Genomic DNA, 25,908 nt, shown 5'->3' with positions numbered 1-25,908 from the left:
TATTTCATTACATTAGATGACTTTTGGAGTACACAGAACTTGATCCTTTAACATATTTTAAGTCTGATCTGCAAAAATATCTCAAGAAGTAGTTCCTGGTGAATTATATTGGTAAAATGTTGTCAGTAAACATGTTAACATGTACATCGTTACAACCCTTAGAGGATTTGAAGCCAACCCCTACTTCAGTCCCTCACAGGTTTTCTGGAATCTGACTGCATTCTATGACAGATGCAAAATAATTGAGGCTTACAATGTAAAGTGAAATTTTAATTAACATATTTGATTTTATTTCCACTTAATGTGATGCTCTATGGCCACACTTATGTTTGACAATTTAAGACAAACTCAATTAATACACATCAATAAATAAATTCAATTATATGTATATGCCAGGTTTTGTGATTTTAAAGAATGAGACAAACATAAATCATGTCAGAACTTTTTCTACCTTTAATGTGACCTATAACAAGCTGACATTTTTGAGGGGGGAAAAAAACTCACAATAACATGGTTGCATAAGTGTGCACACCCTCTTATAACTGGGGCTGTGGCTGTGTTCAGAATTAACCAATCACATTCAAACGCATGTTACATAGAAGTCATTACACACCTGCCATCATTTAAAGTGACTCTGATTAATCACAAATAAAGTTCAGCTGTTCTAGTAGGATTTACCTGACATTTACATCACAAATTACATCGCCAATGCTTTCAATGAAGTACCTTACCGATCACAATGAATTACATCACAAATCACCTTATGTGTATAACATCAAAGATCTAGTACCAGTAATTAACACTACTTACTTAAAGTTCTGGTAGCACTTAAGGTGATTTGTGATGTAATTCATTGTGATTGGTATTGTGATGTAATTCATTGTGACTTTCATGCAAAATGTCATGCAATTGATCAATGATCATTTTTTAATATCGGTTTACACTATATTTGAATGCTGATCTTGCTCTACTGCTAATACTATAAACATTGGACCGCTAAAAGGCATTGTTTTATTTCTTAACCCCTTAATGACAAAGCCCGTACATGTACGGGCTCAAAATGCATTGTTTTCAATGGGTTTAGGGACCACCCATTGTCCTTAAGGGGTTAATATCATTTATATCTCCTCATGTATAACTGCCCCACTACCATTACTTGGCTATTCAACTTCGAGTTGTTTTTTTTTTTTTTATTAACTTAAGTTAATTGTTTGCTCCATTGTTTCAGTCATTACCTTTCTATTTTAATGTCTCCTACTGTCTGTTGAAAGATAATTGGAACAAAAGTTTCCCAAAAATATATTTCATCACATGTAACAAAGTCTGAATACTGTACATTTTTACAGGAAGCTAACATTTTGATGCCCAGAAGAATGTTTATATCTTGGGACCTTAAACAGTTGCACATATAATAAATAAAAGTAAACAATAAACAAAGTATTTACAGAAATGCCAATGTTTCTTCCTCCCAAGTCATGGTTTAATAAAGAATATTATGTAATTACTTTAGCATGAGTTTAACTACTATAACTTGGTGTCTCTTTCTACCTCTTGTTCTCTTTGTCGGCATGTTATAAACCTCGTTTTCTTTCCCTTTTTGGTTCTTGTGGATAAACCGTGCTTGTACAGTAGGTTATTGTGGGGCTCCCAGAAGGAGAATTTAATTTTACAGCACATCCTAGACTGACAGCCAGAAACAGTTCTATACCACCCCAGTGCAAACAAAATTTGCTTCTCACAATATTTTTGCAGATGTTAAAGGTCATTAATAGAATGGAACCAGATGACTAAAGTAATACATTTGGAATGACTGAGTTTTATTTTTCTTCACAGCTTGGAGATACTGAATCTTTTTTTCTCTTTCTGTCCATTTGGCCAAATTCCAATGGTTGGTTAACATCTTTTAGCAATAACACCTTAAAAATCATTGCAAGTCAATTCACAGGCTAGAATATGTGATTGTTGGCTCAAATTTCATAGCATATATTAAATTACAGTTGTGATGCGTGTTTTACACTATTAAGGGAACATGTACATTGTGCACAAAACTAGATTAGATAACAAAATAGAAATATGAAATAAGACAAGACTGCCTAATTGATTATAAAATTGGGAAAAGATCATAGGTCCTGTCCGACCAGACACTCTCTATCAAGACACACTATATAGTACTGTGCAAACATTTTAGGCAGGTGTGAAAAGTTCATTTTATTTTGTATCATTTAACACAATGCAAAGTGAGTGCACAGAAGAAAAATCTAAATCAAATCAATACTTGGTGTGGGGGATTTTGTAGGCAAATAGTTGTATGATTAAATAATTATACGAACCAGGTGCTAATGATCATCAATTTATATGTAGGTTGAAACACAATCATTAACTGAAACAGAAACAGCTATGTAGGAGGGATAAAACTGGTTGATGAACAGCCAAAGTCACTAACAAGGTGAGGTTGCTTCAGACAGTTTACTGTCAAAAGTTGTACACCATGGCAAGACTGAGCACAGCAACAAGTTAGAAGGTAGTGTAGGGGACAGCTCACGCATGGGGCGGCAATGACAGTTTCACACAGGTTTCCAACGTAAAAGCGCGTTTATTTAGATGTTGTAGTCACAGAGCACCTTGTAAACAAAACAAACTATAAGCCTGTCCGGCTCTAACTAAACAGCAGGATACCTCTCTAGCAGCCTAAGGTCTGACGCAAAGCAAAGTAACCAGTTTTGTATGGGGTAAAGCTTCATACCTGGTGAGCTGCAGCGCTGGCTGTAGCTGCTCCTTCATTCAGTTTCTCCCTTCACCTGCAAACTTAACAGCCCTCTCTTTTAAGGCTTCCTCCCCAGTAACGAGCTTAGGAAGCCTCACCTGAGAGCACCTGGGTTTGCTACCATGCCTGGCAGAGGTAACCAGGTGAGATATATATACCATCAACCACGCTCCCATACACTTTACCACATATCCCCCCCGTCGACTCCAGACCAGAGGTCTGGACAGCGTCAGCAACCATACAGTACACCCTGGACAACGCATCCGCATTCCCATGTAACTTCCCTGGTCTATGCTCCACTGTAAATCTAAAATTTTGCAAGGAGAGAAACCATCTGGTCACTCTTGCATTCCTCTCCTTATTCTGTTTCATCCATGCCAGAGGAGCATGGTCAGTCACCAACACGAATTCCCTGCCCAGGAGATAATATCTCAGGGACTCCAACGCCCACTTGATGGCGAGACACTCCCTTTCCACTATGGCATAATTTTCCTCGGCTGGGGTCAGTTTCCTACTCAAGTACAGCACTGGGTGTTCTTCCCCATTAACCACTTGTGACAAAACTGCCCCCAAACCTCTAGCAGACGCGTCTGTCTGAACCAGAAATGGTTTCCTAAAATCAGGGGAAACGAGCACTGGCTGGTCACACAGGACAGACTTCAGACTCTGAAAAGCCCTTTCTGCCTCGGGGTTCCACTTTACCATCACTGACTTACCACCCTTTGTTAAGTCTGTCAATGGTGTGGCCATGGAGGCAAAATTGGGCACGAACCGACGGTAGTACCCGGTTATGCCAAGGAAAGCCCTCACTTGTTTCTTTGTTACTGGCCTAGGCCAGTTCTGTATCGCCTCAATCTTATTGATCTGGGGTTTAACCAGCCCCCTACCAATGATATAACCCAGGTATCTTGCTTCCTCCAGACCCACTGCACATTTTTCAGGGTTTATGGTTAGGCCTGCATCACGAATGGAGTCTAACACGCCCTGTACCTTACCGAGGTGACTTTTCCAGTCAGACGAAAAAATTACCACATCGTCCAGGTAAGCAGCGGCATAATCACGATGTGGTCTCAAAATCAGATCCATCAGCCTCTGAAAGGTAGCAGGGGCCCCATGTAACCCAAATGGCATCACAACATACTGGAACAGGCCCTCTGGAGTGGAAAAGGCAGTCTTCTCTTTAGCCTCCTCAGTTAACGGTATCTGCCAATAGCCCTTTGTAAGGTCAAGTGTTGTAATGTACCTTGCCTTCCCAAGCCTCTCAACCAGTTCATCCACTCGGGGCATGGGGTACGCATCAAACTTTGAGACCTCATTTAATCTCCTGAAGTCATTACAGAACCTCCACGTCCCGTTGGGCTTTGGGATTAGCACTATGGGGCTTGACCACTCACTAGTAGATTCCTCAATAACACCTAATTCAAGCATGCGCCTGACCTCCGTGGATACCGCCTCTCTACGGGCTTCTGGTATCCTGTATGGCTTCAGGTTCACTTTACTGTGAGGCTCAGTTTTAATATGGTGTTTTATGAGGTGAGTACGGCCAGGTAGGTCCGAAAACTTTCGTCTGTTTTCCTGCAGGAACTCCCTCACCTCCTGCTTCTGGGGCACTGACAGTGCCTCTCCTATGGTTACTGGGGGAACTGGTTGCCCCACTTCTTTGACCCCTGCCTGGGTCGCCCCCAAAGACTCCCGCTCTTTCCACGGCTTGATCAGGTTTACGTGGTAAACCTGGAAGGGTTTTCTCCTGCCCTGTTGATGGACCTTGTAGTTCACCTCACTCATCTTCTCTACAACCTCATAGGGACCCTGCCACTTGGCTAAAAACTTACTTTCAACGGTGGGCACTAAAACCAGGACCCTGTCCCCAGGATTAAAGGCCCTCAACCTGGCAGATCTGTTATAAATTCTGCTCTGGGCCTCCTGCGCTCTTTGCAGATGCGTTTTAACTATAGGCATCACCGTCGCTATTCGCTCCTGCATCTGAGCCACATGTTCAATAACACTCTTATATGGGGTGGCCTCGGTCTCCCAAGTTTCTTTGGCAATATCTAACAAACCCCGTGGATGTCGGCCATACACTAACTCAAAGGGGGAAAACCCTGTAGACGCTTGGGGCACCTCCCGGATAGAGAACATGAGGTAGGGTAATAGACAGTCCCAATCCCGACCATCCCTTTCTACCACCTTTTTTAGCATATGCTTTAGGGTTTTGTTAAACCTCTCCACTAACCCGTCTGTTTGAGGGTGGTACACTGAGGTACGGAGGTGAGTGATTTTAAACAACTTACACAGGTCTTTCATGACCCGTGACATAAAGGGCGTACCCTGGTCAGTAAGAATTTCTTTAGGGATCCCCGTGCGAGAGAACATGTAAAACAACTCCCTAGCAATATTTTTGGAGGCCATGTTTCTTAAGGGTACCGCCTCTGGGTACCGGGTAGCATAATCCAAGACAACCAAAATGTATTGGTGTCCCCTAGCAGATTTGACAATGGGCCCTACCAAATCCATGGCAACTCTCTCAAATGGTACTTCAATGATGGGAAGTGGCACCAAGGGGCTACGGAAGTGTGGTGTTGGGGCACTCTTCTGGCATGTGGGGCATGACTCACAATACCTTTTTACTTCTTCATATACCCCAGGCCAATAAAACCTTTGGAGGACCCTCTCTTGTGTTTTATTAGTCCCCAAGTGCCCCCCAAACACATGGTTATGGGCTATGTCCAGCACCAGGTGTCGGTATGGTTTTGGCACCAGAAGCTGTTCCACAATTTCCTTGTTAACTTTGGTGACCCGGTACACTAGATCCCCATTCATGGCAAAATGCGGAAATTTCTGGTCAGCTTCGGGTTCCTGTGGTACCCCATTTACTACCGTGACATTTGCCCGTGCAGTTCCCAGAGTGGGGTCTCTCACTTGCTCGGTCCCGAAGTTACCCCGAGACATTTCTAAATCTAAGACCTGTTGGCCGGGTAGGGAAGTTTCTTCTTCTTCCTCCCCAGCTAACACCTGCAAGGGGAAAGAATCTTCACTATACATTTCAGGTGGGCCTAGATCCTTTTCATCATGCCCCTTACTGGTATCATTGTTCCCAATGGCCGTCTCACCTGACCCATTATTTACAGGGAGGGTTACAGACTCTGCCGGAGTTTGTTCCCCAGCTGCAGAAACGTTCCCCCTTCTCCACAACTCCCAGAACAAGGGGAAATCGCGGCCTAAAATAACCGCATGCATAAGTCTTTTTACAACTCCGACTTCGTAGGTCACAGTTCCAGATGGGGTCACCAACTTAATGGGGGCCACAGGGTAAGCTACAATATCCCCGTGGATGCATAGCACTCTTATGTGCTTGTTCGGCACGTAGTCCATAGTCACAAGGCCAGCCCGAACCAAAGTCACCAGGCTACCCGAGTCCAAAAGTGCCTTCACGGAGCAGTCACCTATCTTCACCATACAAAAATGCGGCTCAGTCTCTGATTCTGGAATGGCTGCACAAACAGGTTCTGCAAACAGGGACTGACGCCGACTAGCGTCACACACCATGGGCTCTGAGTTAAGAGGGCAATAGGCGGCTATGTGTCCCCACTCATGGCACCTCCAGCACTGGGGGGTCCCTGGCCTCCTTAGTAGGGAGCCCTTTCTAGGATTGTGGGGTCCCAGGGGTTCAGGATCAGTCTTTTGCCCTTGCCCAAACTCTAGAGCCCTGCTCTCTCTCCCATTTTTCCATACACCTCCAGCTGGAACTCTCTTACCCAAAGATGTCGCGGGTCTGACAGTCTCGGAAGGTGTTGGTGCCGCAGGGACCTCACGGAGGAAGTCCTCGGTTGCTATGAACCTTTCCACCATGTTGACAAGCTGCTCAGCAGTTCTGGGGTCTCCATGCCCAACCCACCGTTGTAGCTCCGCCGGGAGGGCGCGGAGGTAGTGGTCCACTACCACCTTTTCCACAATCTGGGCTGGTGTAGTGGATTCTGGTTCCAGCCACTTGCGTACAAGATGAATCAGATCATACATCTGGGACCTGGCAGGCTTGTCCATGGTGTATTTCCAACAGTGGACTCTCTTGGCCCGAACAGCGGGCGTAACACCCAGGCGAGCAAGGATCTCCATTTTTAGTTTTGTAAAGTCCCGGACATCCTGCTCCCCGAGGTCATAGTAGGCCTTTTGCGGTTCACCAGTCAGGAAGGGTGCAATCACTTCTGCCCACTCTGCAACTGGCAGTCTCTCTCTCTCCGCCACTCTCTCAAATACGGTGAGGTATGCCTCAACGTCGTCGTCGGGTGTCATTTTTTGTAAGCCCCGCTGAATGGCCCTCCTCACGTTAACAGTCTCAAGGGGGCTTGCCTCCACTTGTTGGGACTGAGCCACAACAGTCTCTCTGAGCGCAGCAATCTGCTCCATTAACAGGCGATTCGTTTCCTGTTGTTGGGCCATAGTCTGCTGTTGCGCATGTTGCTGGGCGTGAAAAGCCTCTGCATGAAACTTCCGTTGCTGTTCCAAGGCCTGCTCATGTCTCAGGTTAGCCTGTATCCTGCTGTTTAGTTAGAGCCGGACAGGCTTATAGTTTGTTTTGTTTACAAGGTGCTCTGTGACTACAACATCTAAATAAACGCGCTTTTACGTTGGAAACCTGTGTGAAACTGTCATTGCCGCCCCATGCGTGAGCTGTCCCCTACAATTGGTGGAGAATGCGGGCATCGATCCCGCTACCTCTCGCTTAGCATGCGAGAGGTAGCGGGATCGATGCCCGCATTCTCCACCAATTGTAGGGGACAGCTCACGCATGGGGCGGCAATGACAGTTTCACACAGGTTTCCAACGTAAAAGCGCGTTTATTTAGATGTTGTAGTCACAGAGCACCTTGTAAACAAAACAAACTATAAGCCTGTCCGGCTCTAACTAAACAGCAGGATACCTCTCTAGCAGCCTAAGGTCTGACGCAAAGCAAAGTAACCAGTTTTGTATGGGGTAAAGCTTCATACCTGGTGAGCTGCAGCGCTGGCTGTAGCTGCTCCTTCATTCAGTTTCTCCCTTCACCTGCAAACTTAACAGCCCTCTCTTTTAAGGCTTCCTCCCCAGTAACGAGCTTAGGAAGCCTCACCTGAGAGCACCTGGGTTTGCTACCATGCCTGGCAGAGGTAACCAGGTGAGATATATATACCATCAACCACGCTCCCATACACTTTACCACAGTAGGTATACTGCATTAGCATGGTCACTCCCAGCCAAAATATCGAGGGCAGACAAGGGTTTCCAGATGCTCTGTCCAAGCTCTTTTGAAGAAGCACAAAGAAACAGTCAATGTTGAGGACCTTAGACACAGTTGTCGGCCATTAAACTTAGTCCAGCCGGTGAACAGCACATCCTGTCTACGTCACTTTGCAACCGGAAAATGTCCAGCCGTGTCATCGACTCAACATTGGCAACTGTAGGACTCTGGTTCATCTACTGTCTGGAGAAATCTGGTCAGAAGTGCTCCTCATAAAAGACTTGCAGAAAATAAAAAAACATACTTCCCATGTAGAAACAAGCTACAAACTACTCAACTATTCACAAAAACACAGAAACTGAGGTGCAGAAAATGGCACCAGGTGCTCTGGACTGATGAGTGAAAATTTGAAATGTTTGGTAAAATACTAAGTGTTCGCAGGCAACAGTGAAGCTGAAGTGATGTTCCTTGCAAGTTTGAGAATCCATTTCTGTAAATGGATTTGGGGATTTGGTCTGAAGTCAATCATAATTGCCTGATTCTAAACTCTAATACCCTACAAACACCATAATACTTTGACAAATTATATAATATCTTACTCGCTCAACCTGATGAGGCTCCTGAAGATTTCTAAGATTTCTGTTATTTTAAAAGTAGTAATTTACTGACCTGCTGTACAACAAGACTGATAACTCTCGTAGCAGAACTAAACCAGTGCATTATTAAAACATACAAGGATGAGGTTAGTAACCATAGATCCACTAAAACACATTCAAAACATCATTAAAATAAAATTACCAACGTACAAATCTAAGTTCCTATTTATCAAGGAAAAAAGAAAAAGACTAGAGGCATGTGACACTTTTCTGTAGAATTGTGCTTCTGCTACACTTGTTTGTTTGTAGATGTTGTCAACTATGGTATTATCAGGAACAAACACATGGAAGCTTCTTTTTAGCATGTGGGTCTCTGCAAATATTGACTTTCTGATTTTAATCACTTTACAGTTCTTGGGGAGAAAAGGGTACTTTTCCTTTCAAAGGAGAAGATATGTATGATTGGATGGATTTGTGTGTAGTTCTAACAACATATAATCTGTGGTTGTTTTGATCAAACTAGGGCAATCTTTATCATTCAATTTTATTGATATGTTTACTCCATGATGCTATCATTATCACAGTTTCTCTTTTTACACACAAATCAGTAAGCCATCTTTACTATGGAATATTGTCATACGTATGGGCAACACATCCATTTTTAAGGTAGTTGATATTATGGTGACTTAAGTTGTACATTGTGCTATTCCTTTGCTCTCAACAATCCAGAGGTCAGTAAACCAAAGGTATCAGTCCAGAGATCAAATGGTTAAATCAGCAGGCAGAAGAGTAGTTAGGGCACAATCCGGATCATTAGCGTTGGTAATCAACAGGTTAAATCAGCAGCCAGAAGAGTAGTCAGGGCACAATCTGGGTCAGTAGCGTTGGTACAATGGTAATCAAGGAAAACAGGAACTGGATACTAGGAGAACAATAAGGAGAGCACAGATATGGAGAGACACTGAGCCAAAGAGGTAGCATCAGAATACCTCAGTGCCGGCATCAATGTGAGCTGGGTTTTTATAGGTAGATGGGTTGTGACCACACCTCCCCCTTCGCTAGCCCCCCACAAGAACACCCCCCTGTTCAGCTGTGGGAGTAGGGCACACGGAGGAGGGTTCCATCCCCTCTTCTGAACACACCCCCTGCAGGAGAACAGAGAACTGCACTGAAGGAGGCCCTGCCCCCCTCCATTACGTCAGAGCATCAACTCCGCCATGCCTCCCTGCACCTCACAACGAAGCGGAGGGAGGTGACAGCCCGCCACATACCCTCTGACCCCTCACCAGCAGGCACCCTGGGAGGCACGTCACTGCGTCAGGGTAGGTGCCTGACAGATAGGATGCCACGTAAGTTTAGGAATAGCAGCAACTCATCCATGAAGCTAAAGACCACATAAAGTCACAGAACGGGGTTAGTAAATTCTGAGGCACATGGTGCGTAAAAGTCTCCATAGCTGGAGAATTCCAAACTTCCACTGGCATTAACACCATCACAAATACTGTGCAGAGCTTCATGAAATGGGTTTTCATGGCTGAGCAGCTGCATGTAAGCCTCACATCACCAAGTACAATGTCAAGCATCAGATCGAGTGTGGTAAGGACTCACGCTCCTCTGTTTGGCAGTCTGATGGGTTTGCCAACTGTAAAGTTTGGTGGAGGAGGGATGGAGTGGTTTTTCAGGGGTCGGGCTAAGCTTACTTCCAGTGAAGGGAAATCTTAATGCTTCAGCATACCAAGACATTTTGGACAATGCTATACATCCAACTTTGTGCGTACAGTTTGGGGAAGGCCCTTTTCTATTTTAGCATGACTGTGCCCCAGTGCACAGAGCAAGGTCTGTAAAGGAATGGTTGAATGTGTTTGGGAAGAACTGTGGATTCCCACAGAAACACTCCAAAATCTTGTGGAAAGCCTTCCCAAAAGAGTGGAAGCTGTTATAGCTGCAAAGTGGGCACCAACTACATCTTAGCGTCTATGTATTTACAATGCAATGTCATAAACGTCCCTGTTCATGAATGGAGAGGTGCCCCAAGACTTTTGTCTATATAGTCTATCTATCTATCTATCTATCTATCTCTCTATCAGACAGGCACCTACACACCTTCATTTCAACACATGCGTAGGCCTGGCCTCGTGATCGCCAGTCCGGCCATGCACATGCTATACCCCATTATTTTGTAAATGCCTTTTAAAATAGTAACCTTGGTGTTCACTGTATTTTATGTGGTTAAATATATCTGGACGCGGTAGCAAATTAATTGTTTATTGGGACTACCTATAAATTACTTTATTTACTTTTTTCTCCAAACATGTTCCAATACTTAAAGGCAGGGCCGGCCCTACAATGGAGCAGAGTGGGGCACTTTTGAAGAGGCGGCACTTTGCCGCCCCAAGCACTTCTTTTTTTAGCGGAGGAGAGAGAGGGGGCGCCGAGTGGTTTTCGCTTACCAAGTTGTCAGTACCCGCTCGGCGCCCCTCTCTCTCCTCTGCGAGCCCTCTAGCTCGGTCTCGGTGCCGGCTTGTAATGCTGAGCGCCGGGAGTGACATCAGTTTCTGGCGCTCAGCACTACAAGCCGGCACCATGGCAGAGCAGGGAGACTCGCCGCGGGACTGTTTAAAGGTAAGTACAAAGGGGGGGGATAGGGTAGATAATAAGGAGGGAGGGTAGATAATGGCGTCAGTGAAGTTTAAAATGCCGTCCCCCTCTGGCATCGGCAGGAGGGGGGCATTTTAGACTTCGCCCCAGGCGGCATTATGTCTTTGGCTGGCCCTGCTTAAAGGATACCTTAGATTATTTTTTTTCAATATGACCAGTTTAAATTTGTTTACCTGGATTAAATAATATTCTGGATTGAAATATTACTAAGACATTTTATACAAGCAGAACACCATTTACATGAAATACTGACAAATTAAATGCAAACCTAGGTAGCTATCTTTCACACACACCCCCCATGTGAATATCAATGTAATTTGCATTAAAAATGATTAATGGCTAAAATTTTGCATTAATTGCATATTTTAAAAACATTAACCCTAAATATCCCAACTGTTGAACAAAGTAGAACTGTATTTAAGCAAACTGCTTTCTCAAGCACTTTTTTTTGCAAACAAGGCTTACATTATGTCTTTGAATAGTAGAGAAATGTGTTGTTGGAAATTGTCCTATAACTACAAATAGTTCTACAAGACTATGAATAGGTATTCATTCAACATAATTGGTCATACGAAGCAAGGTCATAGATTTTGTGATGTAAACTACAACTCTTTCTGTATAGAATTTTTACAGTATATAATTGCTGTTTGTGAACTGCATTAATTAAAGAAAACATGTCATCTTTTATTTGTGTTGAATATCTGACTTCTATGTTAATATAGCGATTCCATGTGATATCTCGTAGTAAACAGACTTAAATGTAGGAGTAAAGACATGTACAAACTATGGTGATTTTGCACATAATGCGTGAAGGGTGCTAAGCTTGACTGAGCATTTGTGTAGGTCTCCATAAATAAATATAAGGAATACCAGGAGCTATACATATGAAACAGCAATGGAAATGTGAATGCCGTATTGTAAACAAAACTGCTTGTTTGGAACATTTGGTAACATATACATGTATCAGTAATTTTTTACATATTATAAAATCAATTATTTACACAAAGAACCTTTACACAAGAAAAGGTTCTCAGTCAGCCTTGTACATTTGTAGTTTATTTGGGGCTTTCTGCAGGACTTTACAAAAACAGTTGTATGAAAAAGAAAGTACACCGTCCTTGAATTCTATGGTTTATGGTTTTATATCAGGACATGATAATAATCATCTGTTCCTCAGCGGGCCAAAAATGTGGTAAATACAACATTAGATGAACAGCAACACATGACATATTACACCGTGTCATGATTTATTTAAAATATATAAAGGATTTCATGGTCGACTCAATGACTGCAAGATTCCCAGTTCTGCAAAACATATCATCATCCCTTCACCATTGTGCTTGATAGTTGGTGGGAGCTGTTTCTGCTGATATGCTGTGTTTGATTTTCTCCAAACTTGGTGTTTGGCCAAAAGATGGCCAAAGATTGGCAACTGTCTTTGATGTATTCTACTTTTGAATAATTTGTCTCACTGTAGATTGATGGGCAGCAACTATTGCTTCTCATCATTGCTGATGTATTTCCTGTTTGGTATTGTATTAACAAACACCTGAATGCTCGAGACCAGCAAACTACTAAAACTTCAGCTTTTATAGAGGTGGCCATGCTTGCTGATGATCAATTAATCAAGGGTATTTGATTAGCAGCACCTGCCTGCTACTTAGCATCTTAATTCCTATGGAAGCAATAAGGGTGTACTTCGTTTTTCACACATGGCTTCTCTATTTTGGCTTTATTTTTGTTGAATAAATCATGACACGGTGTAATATACTATTTGTTGTTGTTCATCTGAGGTTACATTTACCTAATTTTTAGACCCACTTAGGTCTAATTTATGTCCTAATATGTAAAGCCATAGAATTAAAATAGGATGTACTTTCTTTTTCACATGACTGTATAAAGCAATGATATTTATTTTTATGCCACAGTTTGGATTTTTAAATACTATTTAAATGATACTGTAGTATTATTAAAAAAAATACATACTTAAAACAAAATTCAGTTGCTAAGTTAAAAGTGTTATACATTTTCTGTATATGGCATTCTATCAAAGGGGTCTCCATAACAATTTAAAAGAAACACATTTTTTGCCATTTGACAAGAATCCATTAATAAAACAATCTCTTTTGTGTGAAGAAAATCTTTCATCTTTCTGCCATACCATTTTCAGTACCATTTTCATCTGTTTGTGATATAATTTATAACAAAGTAAAGGGGTCAGTTTTTCAAAGTTTACATGTCTTTGAAGAAAAGTAATAGAATATTATTTATAAAGAAAAAATATTTAGCTTTAATGTTTTCATCAAGCAAAAAGATTCCTACATAATTGTATCCTTTCGTTATACAAAGAAACTTCCTTTCCCATAAAGGTAGTAGCAATGTCTACTTTTATGTTATGTTCAAAAAAGGAAATGAATTAAGTCATTTTAGCATTTGGAAAAAAACTAAAAATTAGGATTGGCATTGTGGCGATATTCTAAGTATTACCAGCAATGTCTTTGCACATTTTGGAAAAAAATATTGACCGATAAGAAAGGTCATTTTTATTACAAATGCAAAAAGTAATGTTGGGACTGAATGGCATATCAAATAGTAATTATAAAGAAAAAAATATTATGTAAAAATGGATTATAAAAATTCCAGATGTTAAAAACAGTAATGCAATGAATATTATGCTGTACTTTTCGGTTACTTGTTATGAAGATCATTCCATCCATCTGTTCTCTCTACTTCCCATGCGTGTGGCAGCAATTACTGACCCCTGGTACCATATCTCAATGAATTCATTATTTTGCTGCACTGGTTCTGTTACTTTCTCTCCCTTTCCTTTCCCACATGGATCCTGGGTGACTATAGAATACCTATTGTCATTGGCTCTTCTGATTCGGCTTCCAAACTATTATCCCTCTGAGGAAGAAATATTAAACTGATGGCCTCAGATGGGCTCTGGGTTGAGTGTTTAGCACTAGTGCAGCCATGCTTGTCCCTTTACTAACCTTGTTAAATTGTGTATGTGGGAACGAATTTAGGGAGGATGGGAGTTTTCTCTCTTTTGGTACACAGTATTGCGGAACTGCTTTTGGATAAATAAAGAGACGTTAAAGAGTTACTTTATAGCATGAAAACCCATTTTCAATTAGTTTTAACTATTTATATTGTCCTTTGTCCTGCTTGGGGGGGGGTCATTTTTGTCTGCATTCCATGACTATATCATTAATACTGCATAAAAACTTAAAGACTGCCATTGTTTCAGAGTCAGAAGATGCTTTATGTTTGATGATTCTTAGTACTGAAACCTTTTCTTTTTTTGAATGGAATGTTCTTAGAGCAGCATGAATTTATTCAACATTTTGATTATGGTTATTCTCAGGCTTAATACTTTATTGATTTTCAATTAAATCATCCTGAATCATGCAATTATTTTATTCTCTTTTTACAACAACTTCTAGTGGTTTACTTCTTACTCTTCTTTTGCTGTCCTTGCTGCTTGGCAATATTCCTCTGCTGTAATGAGGTAGATAATAGGCTTTTTTAGGGGTTTAGTCCAAAAGAGATTTATGTAAATTTGATCCCAGGAATTCTGTTCATGGGAGCCAGCACAGCCTGTTCTGATGCTCCTTACCCTGTGCTTTCAAGATCAGATCCTTCAATTCAGATGGAATCCATTCTCTGAATTTTCTCCAATAAAGCAGTAGGGAATTGAGGTGATTCCCAATGTAGGATAATCAGGGGTATCTGGCTGCATTGAGCAGACGTATAATTAAACATTTCCTGTATAATGAGATTTAGTGATAAAGAAGCCACTAAGGTCCTCTACCTCAAATATTAGGCAAGCAGGGGCGCATCCAGAACCACTAATGTAATCAGATACTCACATTAACACACACATCCAGACACTAACATAACCAGACAATAAAACATACACCTATGCACACTAACACAACTAGACCTTCAACACTAACACACATCCCCAGACACTCACTAACATGCTCATTCAGGCTAACCCAACTAAACATTTAACACTAACACACACTAATACATGAACACCCAGACACTCACTCACACTAATGATATTACCGCTCAGAATAACCCACATGTACACAGGCAATCACATTACCACATTAACTGTCCCAATGATCTTCAACACATGCGGTGTAGGGTCTGATTTAAGGACTCTATAAAAGTACCTGTCCATATGCTGCCTCATAACTTCATTATGGTAGTCTGTCTTGTTCTGATAAAACAGTAAATCTCCTTTTTGTCAGTAGGCTTAATCACCATGCCGATTCTGACCTAGTTATCCTAGTTACACCTTTATAGACATTTGTTTCTTTATAGACTTATTGAACCTATTCACTACTTGAACCCAGGGGAGACTCTCTGCCTGCCATTTTACAACATTAGTGAAAATCTGTAGTGATGTGTTTAACACTGGTGGAAATATACCTTTTTCTTTTACACCGCCCAATGTTTTACCTTTCTAAAGAAGTGTCAGACATAAAGGGCCCCACAGCAAGATCATCATTATAGGCCCTTGGTGCTCTTTTCTGTTGGCATAGAGAACTTTCAAACAAGAAAAAAACAAATTGTAGGTCCACTTATCCCTCCTCTCTACAGAGTCTCTCTATTAGTGCTTCTTTGTGGTGCCTACTGGAAGTTCCAGGAATAAACCCGTGCCCACAAACACACATACCTAGACACACATTGACAAACATACACACTAACATAACCCCTACTACCATGAGGTCATGCAACATTACTTGCGACATTACTTGACCCCTTGAACCCCTTCTCCTTCTTGACATTTTAGGCACAAAGAGGTAAGTCCAGGACTCGGATATTACTTTTTTACCTGTAGTTGTGAAGCATGCTGCTAGCTTATTCGGAGGGGGCATCCTAGGATTCATCCATGACTGCAAGAACTCTCTAATCGTGGAGGAGGCGCCCCAAATATGAATAGAATCTTCTTGTCAGCATTCCACCTAATGTGGAAAAAAGAAATTGTAAGGCGGCCAATGAAAAAAGGACAGATCCTCTGAGGGACGTACTTGTGGGGTCATGTTTTTGTTGCTTTTGTTGATTTTTATTTTGTTGTAAACAAAACATGGAAAACTCAATAAAAAGATTGAAAAAAATATATATAAAATAATAAAAGGAAATAGTAAAATACCAAGTGTCAAAAAATGCTGCAAAGAATTCCAACTATCCATCTACCTTCTAACTCTGGAAATATACATTTAAAGTTATAAGGTATTTTGTACTACCAACGTAATAATGTCTTTATGAGAACAAGGACTTTTTTCTATTCAGCTGGGAATGTGGGAGGGTTCCACAGTGTAATATGATAAGGTACTTCTTTAATTTATTAAATTATACATTAGTGATGAGGAACGAGGAGGGAAGTGCAGTCTAAAAAGAATCCCACAGATACTGCAAGAGATGTTATGACGGTGTGGTAAATAGTACAATGTTTAATTTATGATGACCCAGTAATATCTTATTTATGTTGCTAAGTCATGACAGATATTTGTAATACTCTTCTAATCAACTAGCATTATATGAAAGAAATATTGAAAAATCCACTTATTGGCGTTAAAACAAAAAAAAATGCCTTTTTACTTGTGTAAGTGATGAGAAAAGCAAAAGTTGATAAAAAGCACATTTCCCAAAAATTATGCACCAATGGATACTCAGATGCGGCAAATATATGCATTCTTCACACATATGTATATCACCGGTTTACCCTTTTTCAAGTTGTCATTTTTGCTGTTCCATCCTTCTTCTTTAATTTAAAAGTAAATGCTTACTTTTCAATACTTTAATTTATGTTTCATATTATTATAAGACATTACCTAAGTAAAGATTGTGTAAAGGTACAGAAACGTATCCTCCATTGATTTGAATAGGCCCCATAGACTTGAATGTTGTCCACAGACTTGCATGGGGCCCATTCAAGACAAATGAGATGCGTCTTCCAAACACTGGGACTGCTGGTGCATGGGGGTGTACTGTATAGACAAGCTCCTGCTTTCATTTTACTATGAGCTGAAAATTAGGTGCAGATTGATTCTTTGTTTTTTTTCTTTTTGTGTTAGACATTTTTCTTTCTTTTTATTTTTTTGTATAGCTCATTTCCTTGGGTTGAAAGTGAGGATCCAGGGCTTGCAACCTTTGAGTTTCAACAAGCTTAACAGAGGTTTTCACTGTCCACGCTCATGGGACCCAGAAAGTTTTTAAATTGACCTCATCTTGAATTTCCTTTAGTAGATTTGTGAGTTGGACTTACAAACTCTCACACTCAACCTTTGTTCTTTCTTTCTTTCTTTCTTTCTTTACTTTTCCTTGCTGAGCATGTGGCTCAGCGATGGAAAATGAAAATTGTAAATACAGTTTTTAAAGCTCCTTGAAGGCCACAAAATGTGCTTAACAACAATTCAATCTTCATTTTGTAAAACAGCATAACTTAATTAGTGATTATGTCTTGATAACATACAAATTGCAGGTTCTATTAGCATAATAAACAAATAGCTTTATAGAATTTTCTCTAAAAAGTAATCACATACTTTTCTGGCTTCCATCGTTTGCACAATTTAGCTTTATAACTGTTTTTGTAATCTCATTAAAACCTTGTTCTTGTGTTTATTATTTGTCAGACAGTATTACTATGTGAAGAAAATAGTATGATAATTACTAGTTTATTTTCTTAAAACAAAATTTAGTTACAATACTAGCATTAGCAAAAGTAACAAAGTTTCACTCTATTACCTGGTGTTTGTAAAATAAATATTCAATTGATTAAATTGTAAATATTTTATTATCTTTGTCTTCCTAAATGTAGACGGTTTAAGTAAACATAACATTCAGTAGCATTTTTCTATAATAACTGTTAGAATGACTTGTTTTTTCTGACACTAATATATAAGTTGTTTGCAGGGGCATGTGAGTGACTGTGAGTTTTTTGCATGTTTCAGGCAAGGGCATGCAATTGTAATGTAAACTCAAATGTTCTCATCTAAAAGTTGCAGAAAGAACTCCATTACAAATAATAATAATAACATAAAAATGATAGCAATAAAACAGAACAGGGGTCCCTGGACTCCATATTGACCAAGGGGAGAGAGATGATTGTCCCTCTCTTACCCTACCTCGCGTACATTGGGGTGGTGTTTAATTAAGGTACCTGGAAGGGGTAAACTGTAAGTTCCCTTTAAAGAGGTAGATTCAATAAGGTTTTAATTTACTTACAAGGTGAAAATCTTTTGGTAACCTCAAAACCTCCAAATATCATTTTTTATTTCATTTAAATTATTTCATTAAAATACATGTATTTTTTTTCTTGTGAAACTAAAAATGAAACAATGACCTCAGCCAGAATTCTGATGAGAGTGATAGGAGTTGTAGATGCACCACAGGTCAGAAGCTTGGCATACCTCAAGGCAATGGCAAGCAAAGAAGCTTTTTTAGGATTTGATAGGATTCGCCAAGATTGGGGTACTTTTATGTAGTGGTGGATTAAGCAGTACAGCATATGGTCATATAGCGTGACAAATCACCAGTATTTTGCTCGAGTTATTAAAATATTTGCAATATATTTGGTGGGTGTCCACTGTTTCCTTGTGTTATTTTCAAATCAGGTCATTTTTGTGGGGTCATACATTGTGACGGAATCATCGATCATTTTGCTTGAGAATCCCCCCTACCTTTCTGGCCTCCTCATGGTGCTCAGATAAAATACGAAGTAGCCATGTTGGAAATCATGTACAGAAGGTCTGTACTGCAAAAGTCAATATGAAATGTTCTCTTTTTTTATATTCTTTTTTAAATATCCGCTTTTACAAAATGGTAAAAGAACATATAAGCTACTTTTATAAACTCATGTTTGATGTAAATATTTTTCAATGTTTATGCCACTTGTGAGAAAAGGGAATACATAATTTATATATTAAATTTTAATTCAAACTTTGAAGTCAGAGATCATAGTATGTAATATTTGCAAATGTAGTTATTTTTAGTTATTCCTCTCCTATATATCAAGTGTAGTATAAAACTTACATCTGTTCAAAGACGGATAGGAAGTGATATATGGAAAATATGTCTACTGTATGCAGTAGGCGTGTAAGATTGGATATGACTTATGTAGCTCCCAGCAGTGACTTAGAAGCTCAACATACAGTAGTTTAGAGGAAGGAAGTGGGGGGCATATCTTAATTATTTTCCATAATAATTGAACACTGAGTAAAAGTCTTAAAGCATATGAAAAACCTTCATTGTGAAATACATTTAGAAAAAAATACATGTACAGTTAACAATTTTACTTTAGCTCCAAATACAGGGATTATTTCCCAGTATTCAGAACTAAAGTAAAATTGTTAACTGATTATGTATATTTATTTTTCAAAATGTCTTTATTACATGAATTGTATCAATACAATTGTATTACATAATCATATAAAGCATTAACATTTACTAAACCATATTTTTTTTGGCAAAAGTGTTCTATATTTTATCACTTTTAATTAAATAAAGGAAATCCATTTAGATTTTTGTTTTTGTTATATGACGATGTTCCCAGCAAATGTTACGAATAAGGCAAAACATGATTACAGATTTATTTCTAGGAGGGGTTTGAAAAGTAAACAGCAATGGTATTTCTAATGCTGCTTTCAGTTTTAAGGTATTTTCCCTATGCTAATCTATATCATTGGTAATTATTTGCTTTATCACTGAAAGGAGAGTAACACACATTCATTTTGGAAAAATGAAATGGCTTCCTCTGTTACATATATTTTCAATTTTGTATTACTCGTGTTTTAAATAAATAACTAGACTTGGGTGCCGACAGAAATTTTGTGTTCGCTTTCAGGGGATAAAATGTGTCCATCTCTGCCTACGTATTTGATGAAATTCATCCAAAATTTTTGTTTTCGGAAGTCCCATTCGTTCCCCCGATGGAAATAAGAAATAAACGCATAGAAGAAGTTCAATAGAGAATTTAAGACCAATGAATGGATGAAAGAGGGCCAAAGGTAGCATAGTGGAGAGTAGTGGAGTGGTTAAATGAGCTTATTTAAATTAATTAATTTAATTAATTAAGGATCTTAATTAAATCAAAACCTTAAAGGGTGTTCGACACTGTGAGAAAATGGCAGGCTGAGGCTCACCAAGTCTCACATAGAAGAATCTCACTCTGTAAAATGCTCAGATGCAGCACAGCAGTGTCACATAAAGCAGTCACAGTGAAATGAATGGATCCTCTGCCTGCTCTGCTCTTATATAGGCTCTCTTCGTTACTCGTCTGTTTTTCTTTCTTTGAAAGATACAGCACAGCCATTGGACAAGCCCTCAGGTATGACAGGAGTGAGCTGATTGGAGAAATGAAGATCAGTTCACTCAGTGTCCCTCCTCTTAGTGCAGGCAAGATTCTCCTCCTTTCAGTGTAGTTAAAATGGACAAAGGAAATTTTTCATATTGCGCACATTTGTTTTTCATTTCTTTGTCCAATGTTCCATTTGTTTGTTATTCGGACTGAGTAACTTCCAAGAAACATATAGCCACTCAAAGGGTGCTTAGAAGAACACAATCCCCACTAACAGGGTGGGAGGTAGGTTTTTTATGTATTTTATTTTGTTGTAGATGGAAACCCAAAAGGCTACTGAGCACCTAATAAATGGTGTTAGAACAAGGGCCATCTGGCCTGCTGAGGGGCAAAGACTGAATGCAGAGCAAAGATATTCCAGATTTCAGTGGTCCATATACATGTGATCGGATGTGAAGAACCTTGTAGAAGATTTTTCTTGGTCAGGGTACCGAGTGGTTGAATGATGTAGGAGAAATTGCAAATTAAGTTTTGGTAGAAATTAGCAAAACCAATACATTTTTGAGTATGGGACAGGCTAATCTTTAATGGAAGAGATCTTCTTTGGATCTATTTATATATAGTTGAATGAGTTGAATAATAAATACCAAGAACTCTGCAGACTGCTCCTTGAAAATACATAAGTTTTTTCCAATTTAGCATACAATTTATATTGCCTGGGATATAGATGCAGAATATCATCTAAATGTATTATTACACAGGAATCCAAAAGATCTCTTAAAAACATAGTTCAGAAAGTGTTGGAAAGTAGCAGGTGTGTTACAAAGGCCAAATTACATCCTTGTGTATTCAAAGTAACCACATCTAGACCTGAAGGCAGTTTTCCATTCATCGCCTTGTCAGATGTGGACAAGATTGCAAGCGTCTCTGAGGTCCGATTTAGAGAAAATCGAAGTTGTCCTGACTCTGTCTAGTACTTCAGTGATAAGGGGTAAAAGGTATCTGTTCTTGATGACAATTTTAATAAGTTCCCTACAGTTGATACAAACTTCCATCGCTTTTCTTGACTAAGAAAGTGCTGGTTACAGCTGGAAAAGTCATGGAATATACAAAACCTTTCTGAAGATTCTCATCCATATAGTCATTTAGATGGTTTAGCTCTGACTGGATAAATCCTCCAAAATGGCATTGAAAGAAGGTCAATAGGGCATCATAAATCCTATGAGGAGAATTTATCTGCAGCCTGTTTTGCAGAAAACATCCAAAAATTCTTGATACTTTGATGAGAAACCACAGCAATGGAATCAGGAAAAGGTGCTGGTTCCTGTTGTCTGCTAGATGACAGGGTTATGTTTCTGTAGTCATGAAATGCCCAAAATTAAATGAAAAAAAGGAGAGTGAGCCAGGTCGAAAATAAGAAGTTCATGATGTGTCGGTCCAATGGTAACCTGGAGAGAAATAGATTCCTGGATTACAGTCACTTTTACACTTTTCTTGTTGTCCATTTGTACTTTTTTTTTTGCTTAAATGAATAAGCTTTTCTACAAATATATTTTATATGGCCAGCTGTGATGATTGTCATTTTATGTTTACATTCCTACAAGTAATGTTATTCCAAACTGAGTATTTTTTTTTACCAAATATTTGAATTAAGAAAACCTTTTTTTTCAGCCAACAAGGAAAAATCCCAGAGGCATTCCAAATCCATTTAAATTAAGTTCATGTTAGCCACTGATTCACATGTTGGCTTCAAAAACAAACATTTTCATTATATTAACTTTAGTACTAAAGGAAACACTCTCTTGGTTGTTAAATGGTTAATTTGATATATTTGATCAGTCCATGTCTGCTGTATAACTAAAACATGTTCTACAATAAAAGCAGTGCATACAGTCATGTTAGTATCATAAAGGAATTCGTATTAAAGTTTTTGAAAATTTAATACTGTGTAATAATTTATAATGTGAGTTCTGACAGACTCCAGTTAGTTACCAAACCATCTGTCCAAAGAATAAGTATAGTGAATTCCAACAATCATGCTATTGTCAGTTTTTATACCTTTTGAATAAGTAGAAGCAAGTTCATGGTGGGCTCCTGTTACTTGGTATATTTCCAATTTCACCTTTTCCTGATACACCAATAGGTATATATAAATATAATTACCTGTCACTTATTTTATTTAAATGTCGTTTTATAAAAGCATATTGCATGGTTTAATAATCCTACTTTAACAAACTGAATGTCAGAAAAAGCAAACTGCAGAAAATGCAAAAATAAAGCAAGGGTGAAAAATATGCATTGGATCATGTCAGATCTCAATCACAAGGCTTCTGTGTACAACTGGTCTTTTGTGAGAAATTAAAAAAAGCAAAATTGTCAAGCGGCCAGAAAAAAAGTGCCGCTAGTCTGATGAGTGATCAATTGACAGCTCCACCACATACAAAAGTGTACATTTTTTAGTGATCACATTGTGAAACAGTGGATAATGATACCATGTTTCTGCAGGCATAACAGATGACATATTTGAGTGTCTGCCCATGAGCACCGTGTTTTATGTTAGATAGCAAGGTAGGCACCGGCCTAGGGCACAGATCTATGTGGGGCGCCCCCACGCAGATCCTCTGGAGGAGCAAGACTGGCCCTTACTGCTCCTTTGCGTTACGTGACCCTCACAGGCAGAGGCTTCCTGAGGTAAGTGAAACTGTGTGTTTGTGTCTGTCTGGGTGTGTATGTTAGTGTCTATCTGCCTAGGTATGCATGTTAGTGGCTGTTTGTCTGGGTATGTATGTTAGTGTCTATCTGCCTAGGTATGCATGTTAGTGGCTGTTTGTCCGGGTATGTATGTTAGTGTTTGCCTGGGCATGCACTTGTGTCTATGTAGTATGTTAGTGTAGTATGTTTCTGCCTGGATATGTTAATGTGTCTCTGGGTATGCAAGTGTGTGCCTGGTTATGTATGGAAGTGTCTGCCTGGGTATGTATGTGTTAGGGACCAGGAACCAGACAGAGACAGAATGTATGATGCAAAACACCTTTATTAATAAAAATATATCATGATCCAAAATTGTAAACAAAGAGACTAACCAGGGTCAGCAGTCCGAGCGAATAATCAGACGAGCCAGGGTCAGGAGATCAGCAAAGTCAGAATCAGAGCCAGTAGTCAGGAGCCAGAAGGGAAGTCAGCCAAGCCAGGTCATATACAGTAATATACTGAATAGCAGGGAATGCACTTGGTATCTGGAAACACCACAAGGGCAATAAGGTAAGGAAAAGGGTGTGACTAATAGCAGTTAGGTGAGTAACCATGGCAAATGAGAAAGAAAGGAGTTAGTTGTTATCAAATAGCTGAGTAACCCTGACCCAGGGAAGGAAAGGGCTGCTTGTTTATCAACAGGTGAGTAACCCTGACTGTATGTCAGTATCTGTCTGGGTATGTATTTGTGTCTCAGCCTGGGTATTTTAGTGTGTATGTGTCTGTATGTTAGGATCTGTCTTGATATAGACGTGAGTCTGGGTATTTTAGTGTGTGTCTGTGTGTCTGTATGTTAGTGTGTGTCTGGGTATGTATGTTAATGTGTGTGCATGTGTGTTAGTGTCGATTGTGTGTGTTAGTGCTGAGTGTCTAGTTGAGTTGGCATGAGTGTCAGTGTACATGCATTAGTGTGGGTGGCGAGTGTCTGGATGTGTGTGTTTGGTTGTGTGTAAGTGTGAGTGCCCCTCTCGAGGTCACGCTCTGGATCTGCCCCTGGCTCAGCAGTGAAGACGCGGGGACCACAATGGAGTAGTGAGACAGAAGCCCACAGTACCACCACAGGACCACAGCAAGGTAAGTGATGGGGATAGAGGGGAGAGATATATAGTGAGAAAACCGAGAAATAGTAATAAAGATAAAACAAGAAAGGGGAGAGATAATTGATGAGGGTAGAGATGATAAGAAGGAGGAGAGATGTGGACAAAAGGGAGAAATAAAGTGAAAATAGATAGAAGAGAGGGACGGTAGGGGTTAATGAAAAAAAGGGAGAGATAAAGAGGGAGAAGAGGAGAGATAACAAGAAATAGGACAGATGAGATACAAAAGGAGAGATTATGAGAAAGAGAAAGAAAAGGGGAAGCGATATAAGAGAAAGGGGTGGTAGGGAGAAAATAAAGAGAAAGATGCAGAGAGATAAAGAGAAAGGGGAGAGAGATTTATAGAAGATCGATATTTCTACTTAAAATGGTTAAATTGTAATTTGCTTATTTTGGATAACGTAATACCTTATCAAGCCGATATTAATATTTACAGACTGTTCTTGCAATCCTATCACATTTCAAAGCATTTTAGTTCTTTAAATATAGATATGTTTATGCCTCTTGTAAAGCTTCATGTTTTCCTATGATGAATAATTAATTTAATAAAAGCTAATGACCTGAATTAGATTTTCTCCAGTTTTAATATATGATCCATATTTGTTTGATTGGATATCCAATTTGAGCTTAGTATTATACTTCCTATATAGCTTGTAACAATATTGTTCTATTAAACAGTTTGTTGCATCAAAGGGCTATAACACTATACTTGTAAAAACAAGTACTTTCCCGCCTAAACTGTTCATAACAGTCAATTGGTCCATTGCAGCTACGTAGCTAATCTTTACCTACGTGCTGATATCTTCCAAATTGATTTTAAAACCTTTGTGGTTATGATAGAGTTTCAGGCTACTTTTGTGATTTTGCTCTAGGGAGAAAGTAATGATCATTATGCAGATGGTTTTTCAAGTGCCTGGACACTAGACTCACGCTCTCTAAATGTTTCTCTACCTTATCTGCCGACCACTTCAGCTTCTGTTGACCACTTCCACATCTTCTTGTTCTTGATCTATCTTCTCACTTTCATCTTTTCTCTTTCATCCTCTCTCTTTTATCTCCTGTCTTTGTCCCTATCTCTGCAGAGATAACCTGGTGCACACTTCCGCCAAAATGGAGGGGCTTCCTTTGACGTCCTCTCCCCTAATCATCCAATCCGTGGAGAGGACATCATTAAAAGTGCCCACATTTTGCCCTAAGGTGAACTTCCATTGCTGCGCTTTCACTGACATTCTCAGTCTTTATCTTTGATGATTTTTTCAACACTACCTCCTCCATCCCCCAGGGCAGGGATGTAGCAAGGGCAAAAGACACTGTATGGAGTCTGTGACTCTCCAAGGATTTTTTTCGCTGTAATTTAACACCCTCATATCCAGGGACAGGTAAGAATTTCATTACCTCACATGCCACCGGGAATGGGTTGGGGATTGAGAATGGGGTAATACATGTGACCTTTTCCTCTATGCGGTTCTTTTTAAAACACTAACTACTCAAGAAGGGGATAAAGGTGAGGGCGG

The sequence above is a fragment of the Spea bombifrons genome, chromosome 5, assembly GCF_027358695.1.
Source record: "Spea bombifrons isolate aSpeBom1 chromosome 5, aSpeBom1.2.pri, whole genome shotgun sequence".
NCBI lineage: Eukaryota > Metazoa > Chordata > Amphibia > Anura > Pelobatidae > Spea > Spea bombifrons.
This window is presented reverse-complemented; position numbering follows the sequence as displayed.